The 21,209-nt window shown below is 41.1% G+C and overlaps 1 protein-coding gene across 8 annotated transcripts in view; it reads right to left on the bottom strand.

Moving 5' to 3' along the window:
- Positions 1–21,209, bottom strand: part of foxn3 (forkhead box N3) — a 459,373-nt gene that overhangs the window by 324,934 nt on the left and 113,230 nt on the right. Inside the window, exons 1-2 of one of the 8 annotated variants that reach the window (XM_060829450.1) lie at positions 8,152–8,184; positions 6,882–6,942 (exon numbers count right to left, since the gene is read on the bottom strand). The exons of 5 other annotated variants lie outside the window; for them this stretch is intronic. The gene's annotated coding sequence lies outside the window, so the exon portion shown is untranslated. Of the gene's footprint in view, positions 1–6,881; positions 6,943–8,151; positions 8,220–21,209 lie in introns of those variants that run through there. 2 more of the 8 variants (XM_060829447.1, XM_060829453.1) reach the window with 2 other exon arrangements.

The following is a 21,209-nucleotide window of genomic DNA, read 5'->3' on the forward strand; positions in this document are numbered from 1 at the left end:
ATGTTATTTCGTTCATCCTTGGCAGAAGTATTTGAGAAATAAGTTTTGGGCAGGTCAAATTAACAATAAAAACAAAAGTCTTCATTCAATTTGTAGAATAAACTCTGCTCCCAGAGGGAAGAGCGAAACCAGGTTGCTTGCAATCTTCATGAGTACCACTTGAAAGGTCAGCAATTGTTCTCATCCTTAACTGTTCTCAAGATGGTGACGATTTTAGACTTTCCAGTCAGGATATTTTAAGGCACCCTGAGATTATGGATTTTGCTATAGAAATGCAAGTAATTCCATTCATGTGAAAAAGTTATTGAAGTGACTTAGAAAGCAACACCATTGTAAAACTTGAGTAATTTGATTTAACTTGACCTTGAAGATTTCTGCTGCACTGTAATCAGATAAATTAAAAAACTTGTATTTTTATTGTTTGTCTTGGGTTACAGAAGCAACCAAGTGAATAATGATTGAGAGGATTGTTAAATTGCTTCTAAACTATTTCAGTGACAGTTTATTGCAACAACTCATGTTCACATCTCAGTTGTGCAGACAAAAACCTCTGAAGCAAAGACATTTTTGCACATCACAAGCTTGTTTTTGTTGGATATGCAAGCAATCATTTGTACAGTGAAAGACACTATTAAACAAAAAGGGCAAAGAGTTCAAATTATCTAGGAAATAAATAGTTCAATTTTCATTAAGAACAGCATTAAAAACAATCAACTTGTCAATCTGATAATGGCCTCAAGTCAACAAGTAAGCAAAATGTCCAGAAAGCATTTGGTCGCTCAGCACAACCAGAGTTTAATACTGATGAGATCAGGTAACTCTTTTACATGTAATAACATATCCGAATTCAGCTCAAGTTTGTTGTGGCATCCATTGGTCTCACGGCCATGGATCTGCACCTGGGAAGTCTTGCTTCAATTCTATGTTGGTAGAGCAGCTCCTGTTGTGGTGGACAAGCCCACACAGGAATGGCAGTCTCGGCTGCAGCATCTGCACTGTACTCCAGCGTTGTCTTGGTGCTTTTTTTTGGTGGGTGCACTTTTCTTCAGCAGCAAGCCTCAAGTTTGCAATATTAAAATTCCATAGGTCAATGCTTAATGCAAAGTCAACTACCCAACAAATTAATAGCAAACAGTATCCTATTCTGGAGGATGGCACTTCTCAAACTGTCACACCTCAGCAGGGTAGCAAGCTGGAAATAAAGCCCTGTTATCCACAGTAATCGCAAAAATTTAAGATTCAAAGTATACAAAATTCCCCATTTTACCCATTTTTTCCTCCAAGATTCAAGTTGAGAAGAGACATTGACCAGGATCCTATACTTGACAAATAAACAGATTCAAGTCACAGGTAAACACTTATGAACCATCAATATCTAACTCTACGAATTAAAACTCTAATCCCTTTATAAAACTCCTCCCACACACCCACTCAGACAGACTGTCAAAACAATATCCATGTTAGAAGTGGAGGAAAAAATTGGGAGGACATTGCAATGCCCACAGTATTAGCAGATGTGATCTTTATGGTTTGTCAGGTCTTGCCATTTGACCAGATCTCACTCTTCAGGTATTTTCACAAAGGAGGCAGAATGACTAATTTACAACTTATGAAGTCTCTGACTTATTGATTACAAGCAACTGCTTATAATAAACTGGCATTCTATAGGCTTTAAGTTTCTTTTACTGCAGAAGGCAGACACCCCAACTTTCTGGAGGTCCATAGACTTTTGGCTAATCTTGTTCACACCCACACACTATTAAGCTCCCTGGGAGTGAATCACGTTGTTGTTGGCAGGTATTTGTCATCAAGAGGTATGCAAAGATACTTTCAGCAGCTAACAATCTCTAGAGTTTCTCCATTCACAGGTAAAGCATGCCTTCGGAACATCACCTGATCCATTGGATTCAATCAGATCCCCAATCATGAGCATGAAGAGTGAAAGAGCTAACGGTGAACAGGAGGTCCGTACACTTTTTGTCAATAGGCTTCCTATGGATATTAAACCATGTAAGGTTTACCTCGACTTTCGATCATTTAAGGGATATGTAGGTTCACTGACCAAGCTAACATCACAGCAGCCAGGTGGCTTTGTTACATTTAACAGCAGAGCGGGAGCAGAAGCAGCAAAGAATGCTGCATTCACCCAGCCTGCTACTGCATCTGCAGCTGCTGCACTTCATGCTCAGACGCGCTGGTATCCTCCATCTGAAGCATCTCCACAAGGAAGGAAGCCTCGTCAGTTTTGTTAAGTATTTAAACTGCCCTTATCCAAGATTTAAGATTTTGCTGGGGAGTGGTGTGAAAGGACAGACTGGTTTTTGTTTACAGTTTGGAGTTTACTGAATGAGATTTTTGATAACTGGTTTGTTCCCATTCAACTTGGAGGGGATGGAGTGGTCACTAAGGACTGTGGATTTAAGAACTTTATTGATGAACACTTCTTTCCCCCCACCCCCCCCCCCCCCATGTGGGAGAATCCTGCAGATTCCATCCACTGCAGAGACTTAGTAATTCTTGTTATAATAATTGTATGTTGTGAGTCAATAACATTCTAAAGTACTGGCATTAAGAATTTTATGAAGAAGGTGGCAGCGCCACTGAGCTGGTTATCATGGAATGTTAAAGGGAATGTGATATTAAAGAGTTAATTTGCTCTACTGATTTGCAGGAAATTGAATGTCCCATGGCTCGGGTGAGATGCCTCTGATTTAGATAGATTGTAAGAAATTTACATTAGCACCTATTATTCAGGGCTATTTACATGGCCATTCCCTTGCCATTCAGAGCAATTTATATTGTCATCTCCTACTACTTAGATTTTCATCACCTATTCAGAAATCAGCAAGAACATTACATTTGGAATTTGACTACTCCCCTATAGCTACAAACAAAATTATTTGCAATAGATTTGACCAGGAAAGGATGATTTGCATTACATTGTTTCTGGAGATGTGGTAACTGCATTGGGTCTTGAGTGGCATGTGACTGAGGGGGATGGCTAGGGGTTGTCTCGTGGGTATTAACTGTGATGTAAAGATTTTGTATAAAATGACTGTTTCCTTTGTTTGGAGAGCTTTTGACACGACTCTGCAAGCCCCACAAGGTGAGCGTGTTAAAAACTCCTCCAGAAAGTTTGCACTGTGTTTAATAAAATTTAGTTGCTGTTCACAGAAGCTGGTGTGTTGCAGTTGCATCAAGTGCGTAAGAATCTCAGGAAAAATAACTTAATGGGCAAATCACATATCTCATATAAATCTCTGCAGGAAACCCACTTGTTTCACAGGCTTGAGCTCCAGGTTTCAGAACACTAGTAACAGCTGGAGTCACTGTATTGCACACACAGGACAGCAAACAAAAATATACCATGTTTAGGGAGGTGATCACAGCACAGGTTAGGAGTCTGCAGGCAGACACACAATGAATCACTGCTAGGTAGCTTAAGAGAACCCGGCAGGTAGCACAGGAATCACAGAAGTTCGCACGGCAATCAGTTTTACATTTTTGATACTTGTAAGAACAACAGTTCCTCAGGAATGCAGATGAAGCCAAGTCAGTGGTAGCGTAGGGAGCTCAACTATACAAAAGATGGCATGGAGAATAACTGCCCTGATAGCTGGTAGAATTAGCTGGTATTTTTGTGGTTGCAGACTCATCTCTAAGATATTATGGTGCCTCCCCTTTGTCAGGATCAAGAATGTGTCAGAGCAGATGCAAGGCATTTTCCTAGAGGTTGGTGAACAGCCAAAGGTCACAGTCATCATTGTTCCAATGGACAGGTTGGCTCTGAAAGCAGATGTTAGGGAATGTGAAGGAAATTGGGAAAAGGTGAATCAACTGCAACTAACAAAAGTTAAAGATTATATATGGATCAAATAAAATATGTAGAAGGATGCTAGAAAGAGAGGAAAGCCTCACTTGGGGAAGTTGCAGGGCGGGGGGGGGTGGTAAAGGTGGCTGGGTAGGCAATAGGTAGGTATAGGTGGTAGGTGATAGTAATAGGTCAGAGGAAGGTGGAGCAGATAGGTGGGAAGAAAGATGGACAGGTAGGTCAGTTCAAAAGGGCGGTGCTGAGGTGGAGGGTTGAATCTGGGATGATGTAGGGGAAGGGAAGATCAGAAAACTGGTGGTTGAAGTTGCTGCTGTGGTTGGAGGGTCCCAACACGGAAGACATGGCATTCTTCCTACAGTCATCAAGTGGCTTGGATTTGGCAGTGGAGGACTTGCACGACTTAGTGGAGTGGGAGAGGGAGTTGAAGAGGTCAGCCACAGGACAGTGGGGTTGTTTGGTGCACGTGCCCCAGAGATGTTCCCTGGAACATTCTCCAAGTTGGTGTTCTGTCTCCCCAATGTAGAAGTGGCCACAGAGAGCAACGGACACAGTAGATGAGGTTAAAAAGTGTGGCGCTGGAAATGGACAGATCAGGCAGCATCCAAGGACTGAGGGAATCGATGTTTCAGGCTTAAGCCCTTCATCAGGAACAGGTGATAGATTGAGGCAGAGGGTGGAGCCGATGGTGATATGTCAGAGCAAGATATTTGGATGTGCAGGAAAATCTCTGCTGGATATGAAAAGATTCTTTGGGGCCTTGGATGGAGAGTGGGGGGCTGGGGGAGATATGGTGAGAGCACAGGCTTTATACCTCTTGCGACAGCAAGGAAAATTGGTGGGTGTGGAGGGTGGGTTGGTAGAGGGTGTGTACCTAACGAGGGAGTAATGGAGTGAATCGATTCCACCGGTTTCATAATCTTCCCTCCCCACAACTCATCCCAGATACAATCCCCCAACTCTGCATCTTCCTTTCCCTTGCATGTCTCATAGGGACAGACTGAGGAATCTGTCTGCATTCTCGAACGTATCAAAGAATAAGGGGTGATCTAATCAAAACTTACCCAAGTCTTACACAGGGCTGGACTAGGTGGGTACAAATAGGATGTTTTGCTATCAAGTGAGTCTAGCCAGGGAGAATAAGCTCAAAATAAGGGGTAGGCCATTTTGAATTGAGATGAGTTCTTCTCTCACCTGTAGGTGCTGAATCTTTTCAATGCTCTAAGGTGACGCGCTGCAGAAGCTCTATCATAAAATATGTACAAAAGAGAACTAAGACTTTTTGAGACTAATGACACAAAGGGCTATGGATTGAGGGAGATGAAATGTGATGACCTAAATTGATGGCAAAGCACGATCAACAAGCTGAGTGGCCTTTTTTTTATTCCAAATCACTTAAGCTTTAAAGGTCTTAAAATGACCAAAATAGCTTCCACCCATATTTCAAAACAAATTTTCATTAACGTGTGTTACCATTTGATATACTAAGTTATCTACTGAGTTTTCAAAGAATCCTCACTATGGAAGAAATTTGCTCAGGACATTGATTTGACAAACTTGTCAACACAAGCAGTAAAATTTGTTTATAAGTTCCTTTAAAAAAACAGCCAAAACTGAAATGTCAATGTGTCAATTAGCTGTACTCTACCAATAAAGTATTACTATCACAAGCCCAATTTCTGGTAAGCACAATAATCTAAGTTAATGTTTCAGCAGTGTTGAGGGAGTGCCTCATTGTCACATCCAGAACTTGCATGTCTTTACTGTAAGAGGTTCCAAAGCTTTCAGTGTTGTCATCTTGCAATGATGAGTGTCCCTAGTTACAAATAGATAGATCACTACAAAATTTCTCTCATGGCCAGGAAGAATCATGCAGAGCAAGCAACTCATGTTACAAACTCTATTCATAAATATAAAAGTGAGTTGTTCCTATTAAATCTGTTTTTCCCCCATTAAGCATGTAGATGTACCTCCTTGCATTACAACCATTTAGTATGAAGCAGCAAAATATACAACTGGTGCCACATCAATTCCTAAATGCCCAGGAATTTATACTTGCACAAGAGATACCAACTTATAAGTCAGGTAACAAATCCGCACTGCATCTATTCCTACAATTCTCCGCACTGGGCTTATGGCATGATTCCAGATATGCTTTGTGCTGGTAAAGCAATTTGCAGCCTTCACTTAAAACCAAGCTACCCTTTTAATCCTCTGAAAATTAAAAATGTGATTCTATCATCTAAAGCAATAAAAACTCAGGAGGGTAGTTCTAAATTGAACCATGAAATCAATTCTAAAAACAATGGTAACAAACCTGAAGTTGTTCAATTAAATGGTATTAAACTTACTCAGGTGCATGCAACAATAAGGTTCGTATATCATTGGGAGATTACTTAAGATCATGCTGGTGAGTCAAGAGTACAAATTTTCTTTTCTTTTTAAAAATAAACAGTACCAGATGGATAACAAACAGGGGCGTAACTAGTCACCTCACGATGAAACTGCGGACTGGACTGCTTGAATCAGTTACATGGAGAAGATTTCTTCGACATCAAGGCATCCTTTTACAAGGTAAACAGAGTTTCAATGGTGAAGCCACCAAAAACTTGACTCTCAGTTTTTCTTAATAATTTTCAGTGGTCAGTTATTCATTCAGTTAAAGGAGCCTATGTTCAATAACTTAGGATGACCAGAGCTATGAATATACTCAGAGAAAGCAAGGAGAAAAAGGATGATAATGAATTAAGGTAAAGGAGCATTATGCCATTCAGTTATAGAACACAAAAGTACAGCACAGAACAGGCCCTTTGGCCCACGATGTTGTGCTGAGATTTAATCCTATCAATTCCTCCACTGTCTTGGAGGAAATCATTAAGTCAGGAAATCATTTGCATAACTATTCCCCAGAATTAGGGCATTTACATTTACATCATCTCTGATGATGACCTCATCCTATCATTGTACCTGGGTAACAGTTACTGGGGTTGCCTTAGAGTGGCATGTGACTGTGTGGGAGCGGCGAGAGTATCTGTGAGCATTACCAACTGACCTGTATAAATGGGGGATGTAGTTTTTTTGTTCGTGGTCTCTTTTCACTGGACTTTGCACACCTATAAAGAAGATCAAAAGGGGTCACCTAGCTTGTACAAGCTTTAATCAACTTTAACTATTTGCAGAAGTTGGCGTGTACAAATTGCATCTCAAGTGAGAAATCTTGGGAAAAGAACCCAACATCAATATTTGAAATGCTGTCTGATTACAGCCTTATACAGCCTCAGCAGAACATTCTTGCTCTTGTATTCTAGCCCTCTTGAAATGAATGCTAACATTGCATTTGCCTTCCTAATTGCCAACTAAACCTGCACATTAACCCAATGAGAATCCTGAACAAGGAGTCCCAAGTCCCTTTTATGCTTCAGATTTCTGAAGCCTTCCCTGCTTCAAACAGTCTACACCTCTATGCTTCTTAAATGTGTACAACCTCTTACTTTTCCCACATTGCATTTCATCTGCTACTTCTTTGCCCTCGTTCAATTCCTTCTGCAGCCTCTTGCTTCCTCAACACTACCTGCCCCTCCACTTATCATTGTCAACTTAACTTAGCAACAATGTAGGCCCCACGAAGTGCATTAAAAGGTTTCTCCAAAGCTTAGGCTGTACTGTGCTTAATAAAATTTGGTTGCTTGTTCACAGAAGTTGGCGTGTTACAGTTGCATAAAGCGTAATGACCTGGGAGAAAAAGAACTTATGGCATTAAAAATTTATTCCACTTGTTTTGATTCTGAAGTTGTCATGTTCCTATTTACTTACATTATTCACTATTCTAGTATCATTTAGCTGGGGCCAACAAGCACCTTGCGTTCAGGACGAAATAGTGCACAAGTTTCAACTATCACACTGCACCAGTGCTTGAAACAATTTCATTCTATATTCTAGAAATTTCATTCACACTAACCCAGAGCCCAGTCTTGTGTATTGCTTTGAAGCACAAGCATTCAAAATATACAGCTGCATAAGCAAAGCGTACATACAGGCTAACAGCAGCTCAAACAGAAGTACTTCTGTACAAGGCCAACAAATGAAACCAGGTCAAAACATGGAATAAGCCAATCAATTATGATCAAAAGTACACTCAAATTGGCACTGAGTCAGAGTCATACAGCACAGAATCAGACCCTTTGGTCCAAACAGTTCATGCAAACTATAATCCTAAACTAAATCCTAAAATAAACATCATATGCCTGTGCTTGGCCCATATCCTTCCAAACATTTCTTATTCATGAAGTTATCCAAGTGTCTTTAAAACATTGTAACTGCACCTGCATCCACTACTTCCTCTGGCAGTTTTCTCCACACAAATCGCTAAAAAACAGTTGCCCCTCATGTCTTCAAATCCTTATCCTTACTCCTTGAAAAGATGCCCCACCAGAAATTCACTGAGTATCCATGACCGCATTGCCTTGAAAATCCCCCACCTGAAAGAAAGGACACATACCATTTATCTATGACACTCATGATATTATAAGCTACATAAAGGTCACCCCTCAACCTCCTCCACTCCAGTGAAAAGAGGTCTAGCCAGCTAACCTATTTTTCTAACTCAAACTCTCCATTCCCAGCACCATCTCGGTAAACTGTTCTTCAATTTCCAATAAACTCCCTTCCCTTACCCCAATTCCTCCTTGCCACCTACCGGATTGATCAACCAGATCATACCCTCAACTTGTGATTACAGATCCCCACTTGACCACCCTGCCCCTCCACCCCTTTTATCTGAAGTACCCCTTACACCCACCCCCAGTCCTGAAGGGTTACACCCGAAAGATTGATTCTCCACCTCCTGATGCTGTCTGGCTTGCTGTGCGTTTCCAGCCTCCTGCTTGTCCACCACTTCCTCTGGCAGCTCATTCCATACACACACACCACCCGATGAAAACGTTCCCTCCCTCCCCACCTTGTAAGGGTTGAGAAAAGAGTTCAGAGTTTCATAATATCCTTCCTACAGCAGGAAGACCAGAATTACGCGCAGTATTTCAGTAGTACCCTAACCAATGTCATATACAGCTGCAATATTTCCTCCCAACTCCTATACTCAATGCTCTGACCAATAATGTCAATCATACCAAATGCTGCCTTCACTATCCTATCTGTGAACGCACTCCAAGGTATCTTTGATCAGCAACACTCCCCAGGACCTTACCATTAAGTGAATAAGTCCTGCCTTGATTTGCCTTTCCAAAATGTGGCACTTCACATTTATCTAAATTAAACCCCATCTGCCACTCCTTGGCCAACGGGCCCATCTGATCAAGATCCCACTGTAATCTGAGACAACCTTCTTTGTTGTACACTACACGTCCAATTTTGGAGTCATCGGCAAACTTACTAACCATACCTACTATGTTCACATCCAAATCATTTATATCATTGACATAAAGCAGTAGACTCAGCACCCATCCTTGTGGCACACCATTGGTCACAGGCCTCCAGTCTAATAAACAACCTCCACCACCAGCCTCAGTCTTCTACCTACAAGCCAGTTCTGTATCCAGATGGCTAGGTCTCCCTGCATTCCACATGATCTGACCTTTCTAACCAGTCTACCTGGGGGGCTCCAGTGTTGAGCATTAGTGAGGATGAAATATTGTCCCCAATCTTCACTGATTGTGGCCTGTGGATCAGAAAACTGAGGATTCAGTTACAGAGTGGGATTTAGTCCGAGATCACTAAGATTAGCAATCAGTCTCAAGGAGATAATAGTGTTGAAGGCTGAACTGTAGTCAATGAGTAGGATTCTCACATAATTGTCAAAATGTTCTAGGGAGGAGTGAAGGACAAGTCATACAGCATCTGACGTGGATCTGTTGCTCCGATAGGCAAATTGGAGTGGGCCAAGAGTACTGGGGAGGCTGAAGTTGATTAATGCCATGACCAGCCTTTCAAAGCACTTCATGACCACCTAAGTTAGGGTGACTGGGTGGTAGTCATTGAGACATGCTGCATGAGCCTTCTTAGGCACAGGGATAATGTTGGCCCTCTTGAAACAGGCAGGGACAGTGGCCTGCTGCAGGGAGAGGTTGAAGATGTCTGAGATGACTTCTGCCCATTGATCTGCACGTGCTCTGAGTGCATGGCCTGCTACTCCATTTGGTCCCATTGCTTTCCTTGGATTCACACAAAGGAAAAACGATCCTACCTCTGATGCAGTGACAGTTGGATAGGTTCATCAAGACTTGCCTGAATAGGTGTTACCTCTCGACCTTGTTTAAAATGGGGACAGCCACAGAAGACTCCTGCACTAACTGCCTACCTCTTATCTTTCCTGGAGTTAACCCATCTATGACACTCTTCCCCTTTCCTATAACTGCCATCCATCACATACTGTTGCTGTTGCAAATTCCTCTGCCTCTAATAGTCTCTCCAACCAATCCATTCAATCCAAAAGGATTCGCAACCAATAGCATTTATTGCAGAAGTAATCCACAGTAACCCTTAAACTCTTTAAACTCCCACATCTGACAAGCAGCACATATCACTCTACTAAAGGCTATTTTTGCTCCTTCACAACCTACAGACCCAGAAAATAACACCGTCTTATTACTCTACAAAACTCTGCTCCAGGTTAAATTAAGAGTTATGGCTTATATTTTATGTTTAATCAAGAGACACAACAAAAAACAATCAAGAAAGAACCCACTCTACTCACCACTGCAGACTTTCTGTAGGACACACTTAAAACTATTCACTTATCTGATTCTGAACTGCGACTTCACCCAAACAGTTCCTCCAAGATCAATTGTGAATTTCACTAGTTTGTTAATTTTCCCAGACGCACTCCGATGTCCAGCAATGCATGAATTCAAACAGCAAAAGGTATGGAATGAGCTGCCAGAGGAAGTGGTGGAAGTTGGTACAATTGCAACATTTAAAAGGCATTTGGATGGGTATATGAATAGGAAGGGTTTGGAGGGATATGGGCCAGGTGCTGGCCGGTGGGACTAGATTGGGTTGGGATAACTGGTCAGCATGGATTGGTTGGACCGAAGGGGTCTGTTTCGGTGCCGTACATCTCAATGACTCTGTCGAAATTATGCTCAAAGCGAGCATAGGTGTTCAGATGATCTAGGAGGGAAGTGTCATCATCTGCTATCTCGCACTGTCTCTTTTTAGAACCTGCGATGTCATTCAGTCCTTGCCATAGTCGCTGGGTATCTGTCTGGGTCTCTAGTTTGGATCGGTATTGGTCCTTGCCGGCCTTAATGACTCTGCGAAGGTCAAGCTTGGATTCCTTATATTTGACTGGGTCTCCTGATCTGAAGGCCTCACACCTGGCTTTTAACAGGTTCTGTATTATCCTGATTAATAAAATGCTAGCTTGATTACCAAGTGTCAGAACTGTTAAATTTCATAATCAATTGTTTTTATGCATAAAATTTCTCCAATCATCCACAACTGGCTCAGTCCTCCCTCAGCGGTAATAAAAAACTTCATTTCAAACTGGACCAGAAAAGGTATTTTGTTTCATTTGCACTTAGAATTTCAGTGACAATTCTATTGAGGGGCATGAAGCATAATCAGATAAATCTACAGCACAAAAAATTATTTTGGTCCACTGTTTGAGATATTTGTTCAGACAATCCCAATGTCCTGTTCCCTCCTCAAAATCCTTTGAATATTTGTCAACTTTGACCTAAAAAATGAATTACATCTGCTATTCCGAAATATTACTACGCTAACATAAGGCTGCAAAATAATAATGGGGAACCTGGAAATGGCACAAGTTGAATGAATTGAAGAGAAGACACAAATAGCATTCCAAAATTACTAAATACTCAAAGGGCAAAAAGGAAAAAAATTAATGACTCTCACTGGTGAAAAACCGCTAACGGGGTTAAAGACCAATAATTCGCTAGAGTTGACGGGATGCATTCTCTGATATTGAAGGAATCGCTGCAAGGACAGTGGATGTGCCATTGTAAAAATCCTTAGATTCTGAAAAAGTCCCAGCAGATTTGGAAGCTGCCAATGTGACATCTTTATTCAAAAAAAGGGAAGCAAACAAGGAACTGATAACTATACAGTAGTTAACTTAATGGCTGTCATTAGGAAAATGTTCGAAACTATTATAAAGGATATCAGAGCACAGCACTTAGAATTATATAATATGATCAAACAGATTGAGCACTGATTCATGAAGGGGAAATCATGCCTGACAATTTTACTAGAATGTTAGATAAAAGGGAAACAGTAGATCTAACATATTCAGATTTTCAAAAGATGTTTCATAATGGTACTACACATTAGGCTACTTAAGACAAGAGCCCAGAGCATTGAAGACAGCCAATCCTCTATTATTGCTAACATGAGAACTAACAGAAAACAGAGCGGGAAGAGAGGTCGGGGCACATTTTCAGGATGGCAACCTTTACTAGTGGAGTGCCACATGGACCGATGGTACAATTCTTTACGTTTTTTTTAAAATCCAAATAAATGACCTCGTGCTTATTCACATTAAACTCCATCTGCCACATTTTGGCCCACTCTCCTAACCTACCTATATCCATAAAGTTCTCATTTCCTCAATGCAATTTACCATCCTGCCTATTTTTACGTCACCCACAAATTTGGCTATCGAGCCTTCTGCCCATCTGACCAGCCTGTCTAAATTGCCCTGTAATTTAAGGCTAGTCTACCACATGAATTTATATGTCATCTTCATCTTACTGATCAAAATTCCTAAATTTGTGTTTAGATCATTAATATACAACACAAACAGCAAATAGCATAGCACTAAATCCTGCAGTATGCCATTGTACACAAACTCCCAGCCACAAAAACAACCTCATCCATTACCCACTGCCTCCTGTCACTAAGCCAATTTTGGATCCATTTTGCCAAATTGCCCTGGCTTGCATGGGCTCTAACCATCTTGACCAGTCTTCTGAAGTCCACATGATCTACTTCAACTGCATGACCTTCATCTACAGTTACCTCTTTAAAATCAAACCTGTCAGACATGATGCCTCTCTGACAAAGACATACAGACTACCCTTGATTAATCCAAATTAAGATTAATTAGGTGTTCAAAATATTTTTTCCCCCAAATGCTTCCCCACCACTGGTGACAATTCACTGTCCTATACTTCCCTGGCGTAACCTGACCAGATCTATTGGCAAGAAATTAAAGTTTATTAAGAAATCAGCCAGTCCAAGAGAAACTGCATAGATGTGTGGTGGATAAGTCATACCCAACAAATCATATCAATTTTTTTTTAAAGAGAGGACTAAGTATTGGGTAGAGGAATGTCTACATATGTAGAATTTTAATTGTCTCGAAATACAAGAGCCTACCCGATAAAGTTGATCGGTGAGTGATCCCTCCAGTTTTTGTGTACATACTCTATTGTCTTTTTAAGATTAATGCATGACCATGCATTTGTGTACCTTAAAGGAATGTTGCTCATCCACAGCATGTTTGTTTACTGTTCGGCATATTGCCAATTGCTGCTCACTCCACAATCTAAAAAGGGAACACTGGTTGAAGTCCTTGACATTCAAAGCAAATTATCAACTTGGCAAGGTAGTTATTTGAATGGCAAGAGACCAAAGGTAGGAATAACAGGTATTCTGTATGGCAGGAGATAGCTGGTTGTGTTCCACAGGGATGTGAGAAAGGGTTTCAATTATTTAGCATATGTATTTGAGTTTGATAATACAAATACATATTTAAGTACCCATTACAATTTGCCAATAACAAAAGTACTGGTGGCACAATTATAAACAATAGAAAGGGAAACATATTAAAAGGTAAAATAAGCAAATAAACAGAAACAAATCCCTAGAACTTAATCAATTCGGGTGAATATTTTCTAAGCAGAGAAAAGAAACCTTATCTCCTGGTAATGGAGTCTAGATCCAGGACCATAGGCTAACAATTTGTGCCAGCTTTTTCAGCAAAGTCACGTCTACATAAATTGGTGGTAGAAGGTTGGAGCACATTCTTGAACCAGTATTTATTAATAAATGATTATCAATCTCAAATTAAAATTATTTGATGGGAGGGAAAACACCCTATTATAGTTAATACCAGAGATCAGTCATGATCTCTCAGGATTGCAGAATGGGACTAAATGGCCTACTCTGGTCCCTTTAATCCCAATTTTGCCCTCAAGTAGTTCTGGCCTTGGTAGTGCAAACAGTTCCAGTATGCAATATTTTCTCCATTGCTGCTAAAAGTCAATCAAAATGGCATAGAATGACAATTTGTACTGCAATGTGATACTCTCTCAAATTTACAGTACTTTCATAAATGAGAAACAACTTTGGAAAAAACAAAAGAGCAAGAACAATGAATAGGTGGATGGAGTGCAAAATAACAGGGAATGAACAAACTTTGATTTTGACCATTACTATGTCTCCTGGGTTTAGAAACAGTCAAATTGCTTCCCAAATGGATTGTTCATACGTATTACAGGAAAGGATCACCACAACTCAAATCAAGACAATCCAATCTAAGACAATATTCTAGTCTCACTCACAGCTCATCAAGTTGGCTTCTGTGGGCACACGAGTGCACAAATTTCTTTAATTGTGATTGCTCAATTTCAATCACAATTTCATTGTTCACTACTTTACAACGCAAGCACTTCTGCAATATACTTGCATGACCCATACTATCTCATATTTCAAAGTGAATTTCACAGCAATGGAGATAAACTAGACATGCAAAATAAAAATCACAACTTGACCTTCTATTCTTCCCTTTAACTCCGTCCTATTACCTTGTTGCAGCACAGTTCCTTCAAAGGCAGACTTTCTCTTAGAAACTGCCAAAATGGGAATTCTTCAAGTATGCTTCACAATGGTGGGTTTTGGTGGGCTGTATGATAAGGAGATGTATTACAACCAAGTCCAACATGATCCTCATGAGAGCATGAGCTTGCATTAAGAATTATTCAAAAAGCAGCTCACAAGAATTCCCCTCCCTGTCCTAGATACACCAAGGTCAATCATAGACTTCTACACTACCCTTAAGAAAAAATCTGGGTTCCAACAGTGTGGTACAGCGAATTGTTTTTTAGATTCACTAAGCTTTCCAGGGGGCTTATGTGGCTTAATGAAAAGTGGAAACATAGTTTAGTGCAACTGAAAAGATACACTTATTGTTGAAGTTGAAAAAGAAAGTCATCTCAACTTCACATCAGAAATATTTCTGCAATAATTTCTCAGTATCCAACCACTTTACATCACAAACATGTTCTACAACTGTGACAGCAACAATAGGAAAGAAATATAATGCTATTTTGAATGAACAGTATTTAATAAAGATAATTGTGACAATTTGGTTTTAAATTAGGGTAAGGGTTATGAACCAAAACTAACAGCAACCAACCTGACAGTCACCATCACCTTTGACACCATAGACCTTGCACTGATCTGGTTTCCGAGACATCCACATAGCATGGCTTCAGCTGCTGTTCATTAGTCCAGCATGGTTGCCAATGGTCTCCCAAGCTGATTTCACATCAACACACTGCACAAGTAAACAGTTCAATCTCAGGATTCAATGGAGGAGGACAACAGCAAAGAGCATGATTTCTACACTAAATTGGGTCAGTGTGCCCATCTACTCAACATGGTAAGCAAAAGAAACTGATATCGCATTCACTAATCTGAACTTACCAGGGAGCACAGCCTTGCAAATTTTACAGGCCACCCTCATGTGGTTCCTGATTTAAATCCGATATCTGTAAACCTTTAGGATGTTAGTTTGGGGACTGATGCAAACTGGCACTGTTAACATGAACACTCCCAGAAAACAGACATGTATGGTGACCCTAGTTTAAAATGTATCACAAAATAGAAATGGCACAAAAGCACCAAAGCAATGCTGCAATAAAGATCTTGAATATCATCCTTTATTGCCTAAAATCCAACCCATAACCAGTAGGTGTACAATACCATCCTCAGAGTAGAGTGGAGAAGTACAGCACAGCATACCACATCTACACTAATGTATATCCCAATAACACACCAGTTAGACCTTTACTGAAACCAAATATACGTTGGAAACAAGTAATTTTACACAGCCTCAACTATAGGCCAGTCATTGAGCCAGCATCAGGACAAACACTTAGAACACATGGCTTAGGTGTGCATCATTTTGTTCATGATTTATTAAAGCATCTGCTGAAAGAGGAGAGGAACTTTTAATTATGCAAAGATTTGACCAGTGGGTTGTCACAAAGCTGGTCACTTTTTTTCTAAAAGTTGTTCCTTTTCTCAAGGATACTGGGTCTATGGTTTTTTTCAGAAGGGTTGTAAACAGCTCCCGGTTCCAATTACATTGGTTTGGTACAGAGGTTAAAGAATATTGAGAAGTCTTTTTGTTTATTTGTAAACAGATGAGACTTCAGGCCAAAATGGCCATGTTTTAGAAGTGACCTTTAGAATGAAAGGGGAGTGGTCAACTCTCCAGTTGAGCAGTTCAGCTCAGAACTAGTTAGGAGTTCAACAGTCAGCTATGTGCAAACAGGCTCTCTCAGGCTCTCTTTCTGCCCTTCGACTTTAAAAATATAACAAGTGCTGACAGATTTTTTGTTTTCTAAGGGGGCTTGCTTATTGGGACTGAAGTTATATTCGGAACAGCATAATTAAGTTTAGTTTGGATAGAGTGGTTCTTCATTCTGTTTGTGTTTCATTGTACAATTTTGTGCATAAATTTTTGTCTGTTTTAAGCCCCGATAGTCAACCTAACTAACTTACACTTATCAATAAAAATTGCAAAGTTATGGTCTGGGTTGCCTGCTTAAGAATGCTTTTATCCATAAGAGGGTACAAATAGATAAATTCGATTGACATATTGGGATAATTCTGCAGACACTTTACGTAACTCTGTTAAACTGGTTCAGGTTTAGATTAGATTACTTACAGTGTGGAAACAGGCCCTTCGGCCCAACAAGTCCACACCGACCCGCCAAAGCGCAACCCACCCATACCCCTACATTTACCCCTTACCTAACACTACGGGCAATTCAGCATTGCCAATTCACCTGACCCGCACATCTTTGGAATGTGGGAGGAAATTGGAGCACCCGGAGGAAACCCACGCAGATACGGGGAGAACGTGCAAACTCCACACAGTCAGTCGCCTGAGTCGGGAATTGAACCCGGGTCTCAGGCGCTGTGAGGCAGCAGTGCTAACCACTGTGCCACCGTGCTGCCCACCACGTGACATATTTCAGATAACAAAGCCATTCCATTTCTACCTTGCCAGGAGAGCCTGAAAGATTCCACAACACTTTCAGAAAACACCAGTTTTCCAAAGATGCCCTCTCTGCTATCGATCCTTCAATGTGAGCAGTTTTGGGTGGCTTTGAAAGGGTTGCAGAGGTGGTTTGCAAGAATGATCCTGGGGATTCTGGGCTTGTCATGTAAGGGGCGTTTGAAGAGACTGGGACTATACTCAGTGGAGTTTAGTAGAATAAGGCAGGGATCAAATTGAAACTTACAGAATACTGAGGGGCCTATACAGAATGCATGTTGGATGAGACTCTCTACAGTATGGAAACAAGCCCTTCGGCCCAACAAGTCCACACTGACCCTCCGAAGAGTAACTCATCCAGACCCATTCCCCATATTTACCCCTGATTAATGCACCTAACACTATGGGCAATTTAGCATGGCCAATTCACCCAACATGCACATCTTTGGATTGTGGGAGGAAACTGGAGCACCCAGATGAAACACGCACAGACATTGACAATGTGCAAACTCCACAGAGACAGACCCGGAGGTGGGAATTGAACAAGAGTCCCTGGCTCTGAGAGGCAGAAGTGCTAATCCCTGAGCCACCATGCCAAAGAGAAAGGTATTTCCACTTGGAGAGACTAGGACCTGAGGGCACAATCTCAGAGTGAAGGGACAATCCTTCAGAACTAAGAGGAGGCAAAATCTCTTCAGCCAAATGGTAATAAATCTGTGGAACACAATGCTTCAGCAGACAGTGGAGGCAAAGTCATTGACAGCATTTCAGATAGACAGACAGGTTCTTGATTGGTAAGGGAATCAAGGGTTATGGGGAAAAGGCAGGAGAACGGGGTTGAGAAACAGATCAGCCCCAAGCAGACTTAATAGGCCAAACGGCCTAAGTGCACTCATATGTCTTATGGTCTAATAAGCATCACAGCAGGTAATCTGGTCATTGCAACCTTGTTGTGGGCACCTGCAAATTAGCTCTAATTTTCACATGGTAATAATTACTCCATTACAAAAGTGGCTGCAAACTGCTTTTGGACATCCTGTGGTATTGAAAGGCGCAATCTAGAATCCCTAGTGTGGATGCAAGCCATTTGGCTCATCGAGTCCAAACCGACCCTCCAAAGAGCATTCCACCCAGACTCCATTTCCTATCCCTGTCACCCTGCTTTTCCCATGACTAATCCACCTCGCCTGCACATCCCTGGACACTATGGGCAATTTAGCATGGCCAGTCCACCTAACCTACACAATTTTGGACTGCGGGAGGAAACCCATGCAGACACAGAGAATTTGCAAACTCCAGACAAAGCTCTCTTTTTAGCTGTCACAATAGGTATCAACTGCCTTGAATTTAATACTACTACTCTTTCATGGCTTTTGGCATCTCCAATAATATATTTTCTTCCAGTTTTGATTTGCTTCTCTTCCTCACTAGAAACTCAACTCTATTGTTCCACTGCTGAAAATATGTTGCTGGAAAAGCGCAGGTCAGGTAGCATCCAAGGAACAGGAGATTCAACGTTTCAGGCATGAGCCCTTCCTCAGGAAACTGCTCCTCAGATGCTGCCTGACCTGCTGCGCTTTTCCAGCAACACATTTTCAGCTCTGATCTCCAGCATCTGCAGTCCTCACTTTCTTTTTCTATTGTTCCACTCTATCACACCATCTCTGCTTTGTCATTCAACCTACTGTCAAGGAAAAGCGAAGTTGTCGGTCATCTCCAGACACAGCAACCTTGCCCTCAAAAACTAAACCAGACATGCAGTCAACCGTCATCCCAAAATTATAATACTTCATAAATCAAATCTGTCCACTACTTCAACTTGCTTGTAACCTTTTTCATGAATAGCCCCCATCCTGTACTCTTCTCTGAGCTTAACTCTAAGCTCAGCCAACGGCACAGTTTTAGCCACCTCAGTGTTCTTTGAGGCACTCTCCTGACATCTCTCCCTCTTTCATTCATAAAATTCATTTTTTCAATCAAACTTCCAAGTCACATTATCAGAAAATCTTCCTGCTTTCATGTTTCCCTGTCAAGATAAATTCAACATGTCTTCATGCATAGATCTAATCATCATCCCATCTGCATTTACTTAATTTTAAATAATAAACTTGCCCATTTTCAATAATAATGGCTGGAATGCAACTCAGGAACAGGAATACCCATAAACATGGCATTTGAACTTGAAGTCTGTTGTTCTGGTGTTCATATGTGCTGAACTAAAAATATGCAGCTCAGTGATATACAGTGATTCAGTAGATAAACTGCCTGAGCTTCAGGGTGTTCGCATGCACACGTTAGCATAATTATTTTACTGAACAGTAAATAATCGTTTGCATCCAGTACAGCAGTATCGATGGTTGATATATCACAGAATTACCAAATATATTATCTACAGCCTGCATATTTCTTCCCTCCCATTCCAAGACTGCGAGTGTGCCCTTGGATACTGGACGGAAACGGAGGGTGTGTGCATGTATGTCGGTGGTCTTAGTTTTGTGTCTGTGGTGTCTCTCAATTATATTTTGTTTGTGGGAATATTCTAGATTTCTGCAAGGTGAAGCTCTCAGTGCTGCACTCTCAAGGGCAGTCACTCGTTTTGATCTAAGTGCTCACCTCTGCGCTCCTCACAAAATACATGTAAAGTGCCAATGCATATACTAAGGAAGAAAAGGTTAACTTTATTAAGTGCTCACCGGATTGACAATAATACAAAGGAGCCTTCAGGTCCAGGCATCTAAACCAGGATCTTCAAATTTAAAGATAAACTGTAGAATTTCAGAGGAAAACATTGTATCCTCTCCTTCACATGCTCTATTGCGGGGAAAAAAAATGACGATTGAAATATTTAAATAAACCAACCAGCATATATTTCCACCTGGGACAACAAGTAGAGACAATTGGACTCAAGATTATGACACACCTGATACCAAAGTGTAAATTTTCCTTCGACCAATTCATACCAAAAGATGTTCGAGTCTGGATTATAATTGATATTTCTGAGCACCATATGTAAGGTGTAAAAAACTTTTAAAATGGTACATATGGTTCTCAAATTGGTATCAGGAATAAGTGGCTTCAGTTTTGAGAAATTGGAAAAGATGAGACAATTCTAGTAAAACATAGATGGTTAAGAGGTGATCCCAACAGAGATGTTAGAAAATGACAGGCTTTGAGAATAAATGGAGAAAAATCCATGTAATGTGGTCCGAATGTTGTGGTTCTATTCGCCGAGCTGGGATTTTGTGTTGCAGATGTTTCGTCCCCTGTCTAGGTGATATCCTCAGTGCTTGGGAGCCTCCTGTGAAGCACTTGTGATCTTTCCTCCGGCATTTATATAGTGATTTGTATCTGCCGCTTCCGGTAGTTAGTTCCAGCTGTCCGCTGCAGTGGCCGGTATATTGGGTCCAGGTCGATGTGCTTGTTGATAGAATCTGTGGATGGGTGCCATGCCTCTAGGAATTCCCTGGCTGTTCTCTGTTTGGCTTGCCCTATAATAGCAGTGTTATCCCAGTCGAATTCATGTTGCTTGTCATCTGCGTGCATGGCTACTAAGGATAGCTGGTTGTGTCGTTTCGTGGCTAGTTGGCGTTCATGGATGCGGATCGTTAGCTGTCTTCCTGTTTGTCCTATGTAGTGTTTTGTGCAGTCCTTGCATGGGATTTTGTACACTACATTGGATTTGCTCATGCTGGGTATCAGGTCCTTCGTCCTGGTGAGTTGTTGTCTGAGAGTGGCTGTTGGTTTGTTTGCTATTATGAGTCCTAGTCGTCGCAGTAGTCTGGCTGTCAGTTCGGAGATGCTCTTGATGTATGGTAACGTGGCTTTCCTTTGGGTTGTTGCAAGTCCTCATTCCGTTGTCTTTCCCTTAGGCATCTGTTGATGAAATTGCACAGGTATCCGTTTTGGGCAAATACATTGTATAGGTGTTCTTCTTCCTCTTTTTGCAGTTCTGGTGTACTGCAGTGTGTTGTGGCCTTTTGAATAGTGCATTGATGCAACTTCTCTTGTGTGTGTTGGGATGGTTGCTTTCGTAGTTCAGGATTTGGTCTGTGTGTGGCTTTCCTGTATAACTTTGCGGTGAATTCTCCGTTAGGTGCTCTCTATACCATCACG

Source organism: Hemiscyllium ocellatum, chromosome 8 (genome assembly GCF_020745735.1).
Source record: "Hemiscyllium ocellatum isolate sHemOce1 chromosome 8, sHemOce1.pat.X.cur, whole genome shotgun sequence".
Taxonomy (NCBI): Eukaryota; Metazoa; Chordata; class Chondrichthyes; order Orectolobiformes; family Hemiscylliidae; genus Hemiscyllium; species Hemiscyllium ocellatum.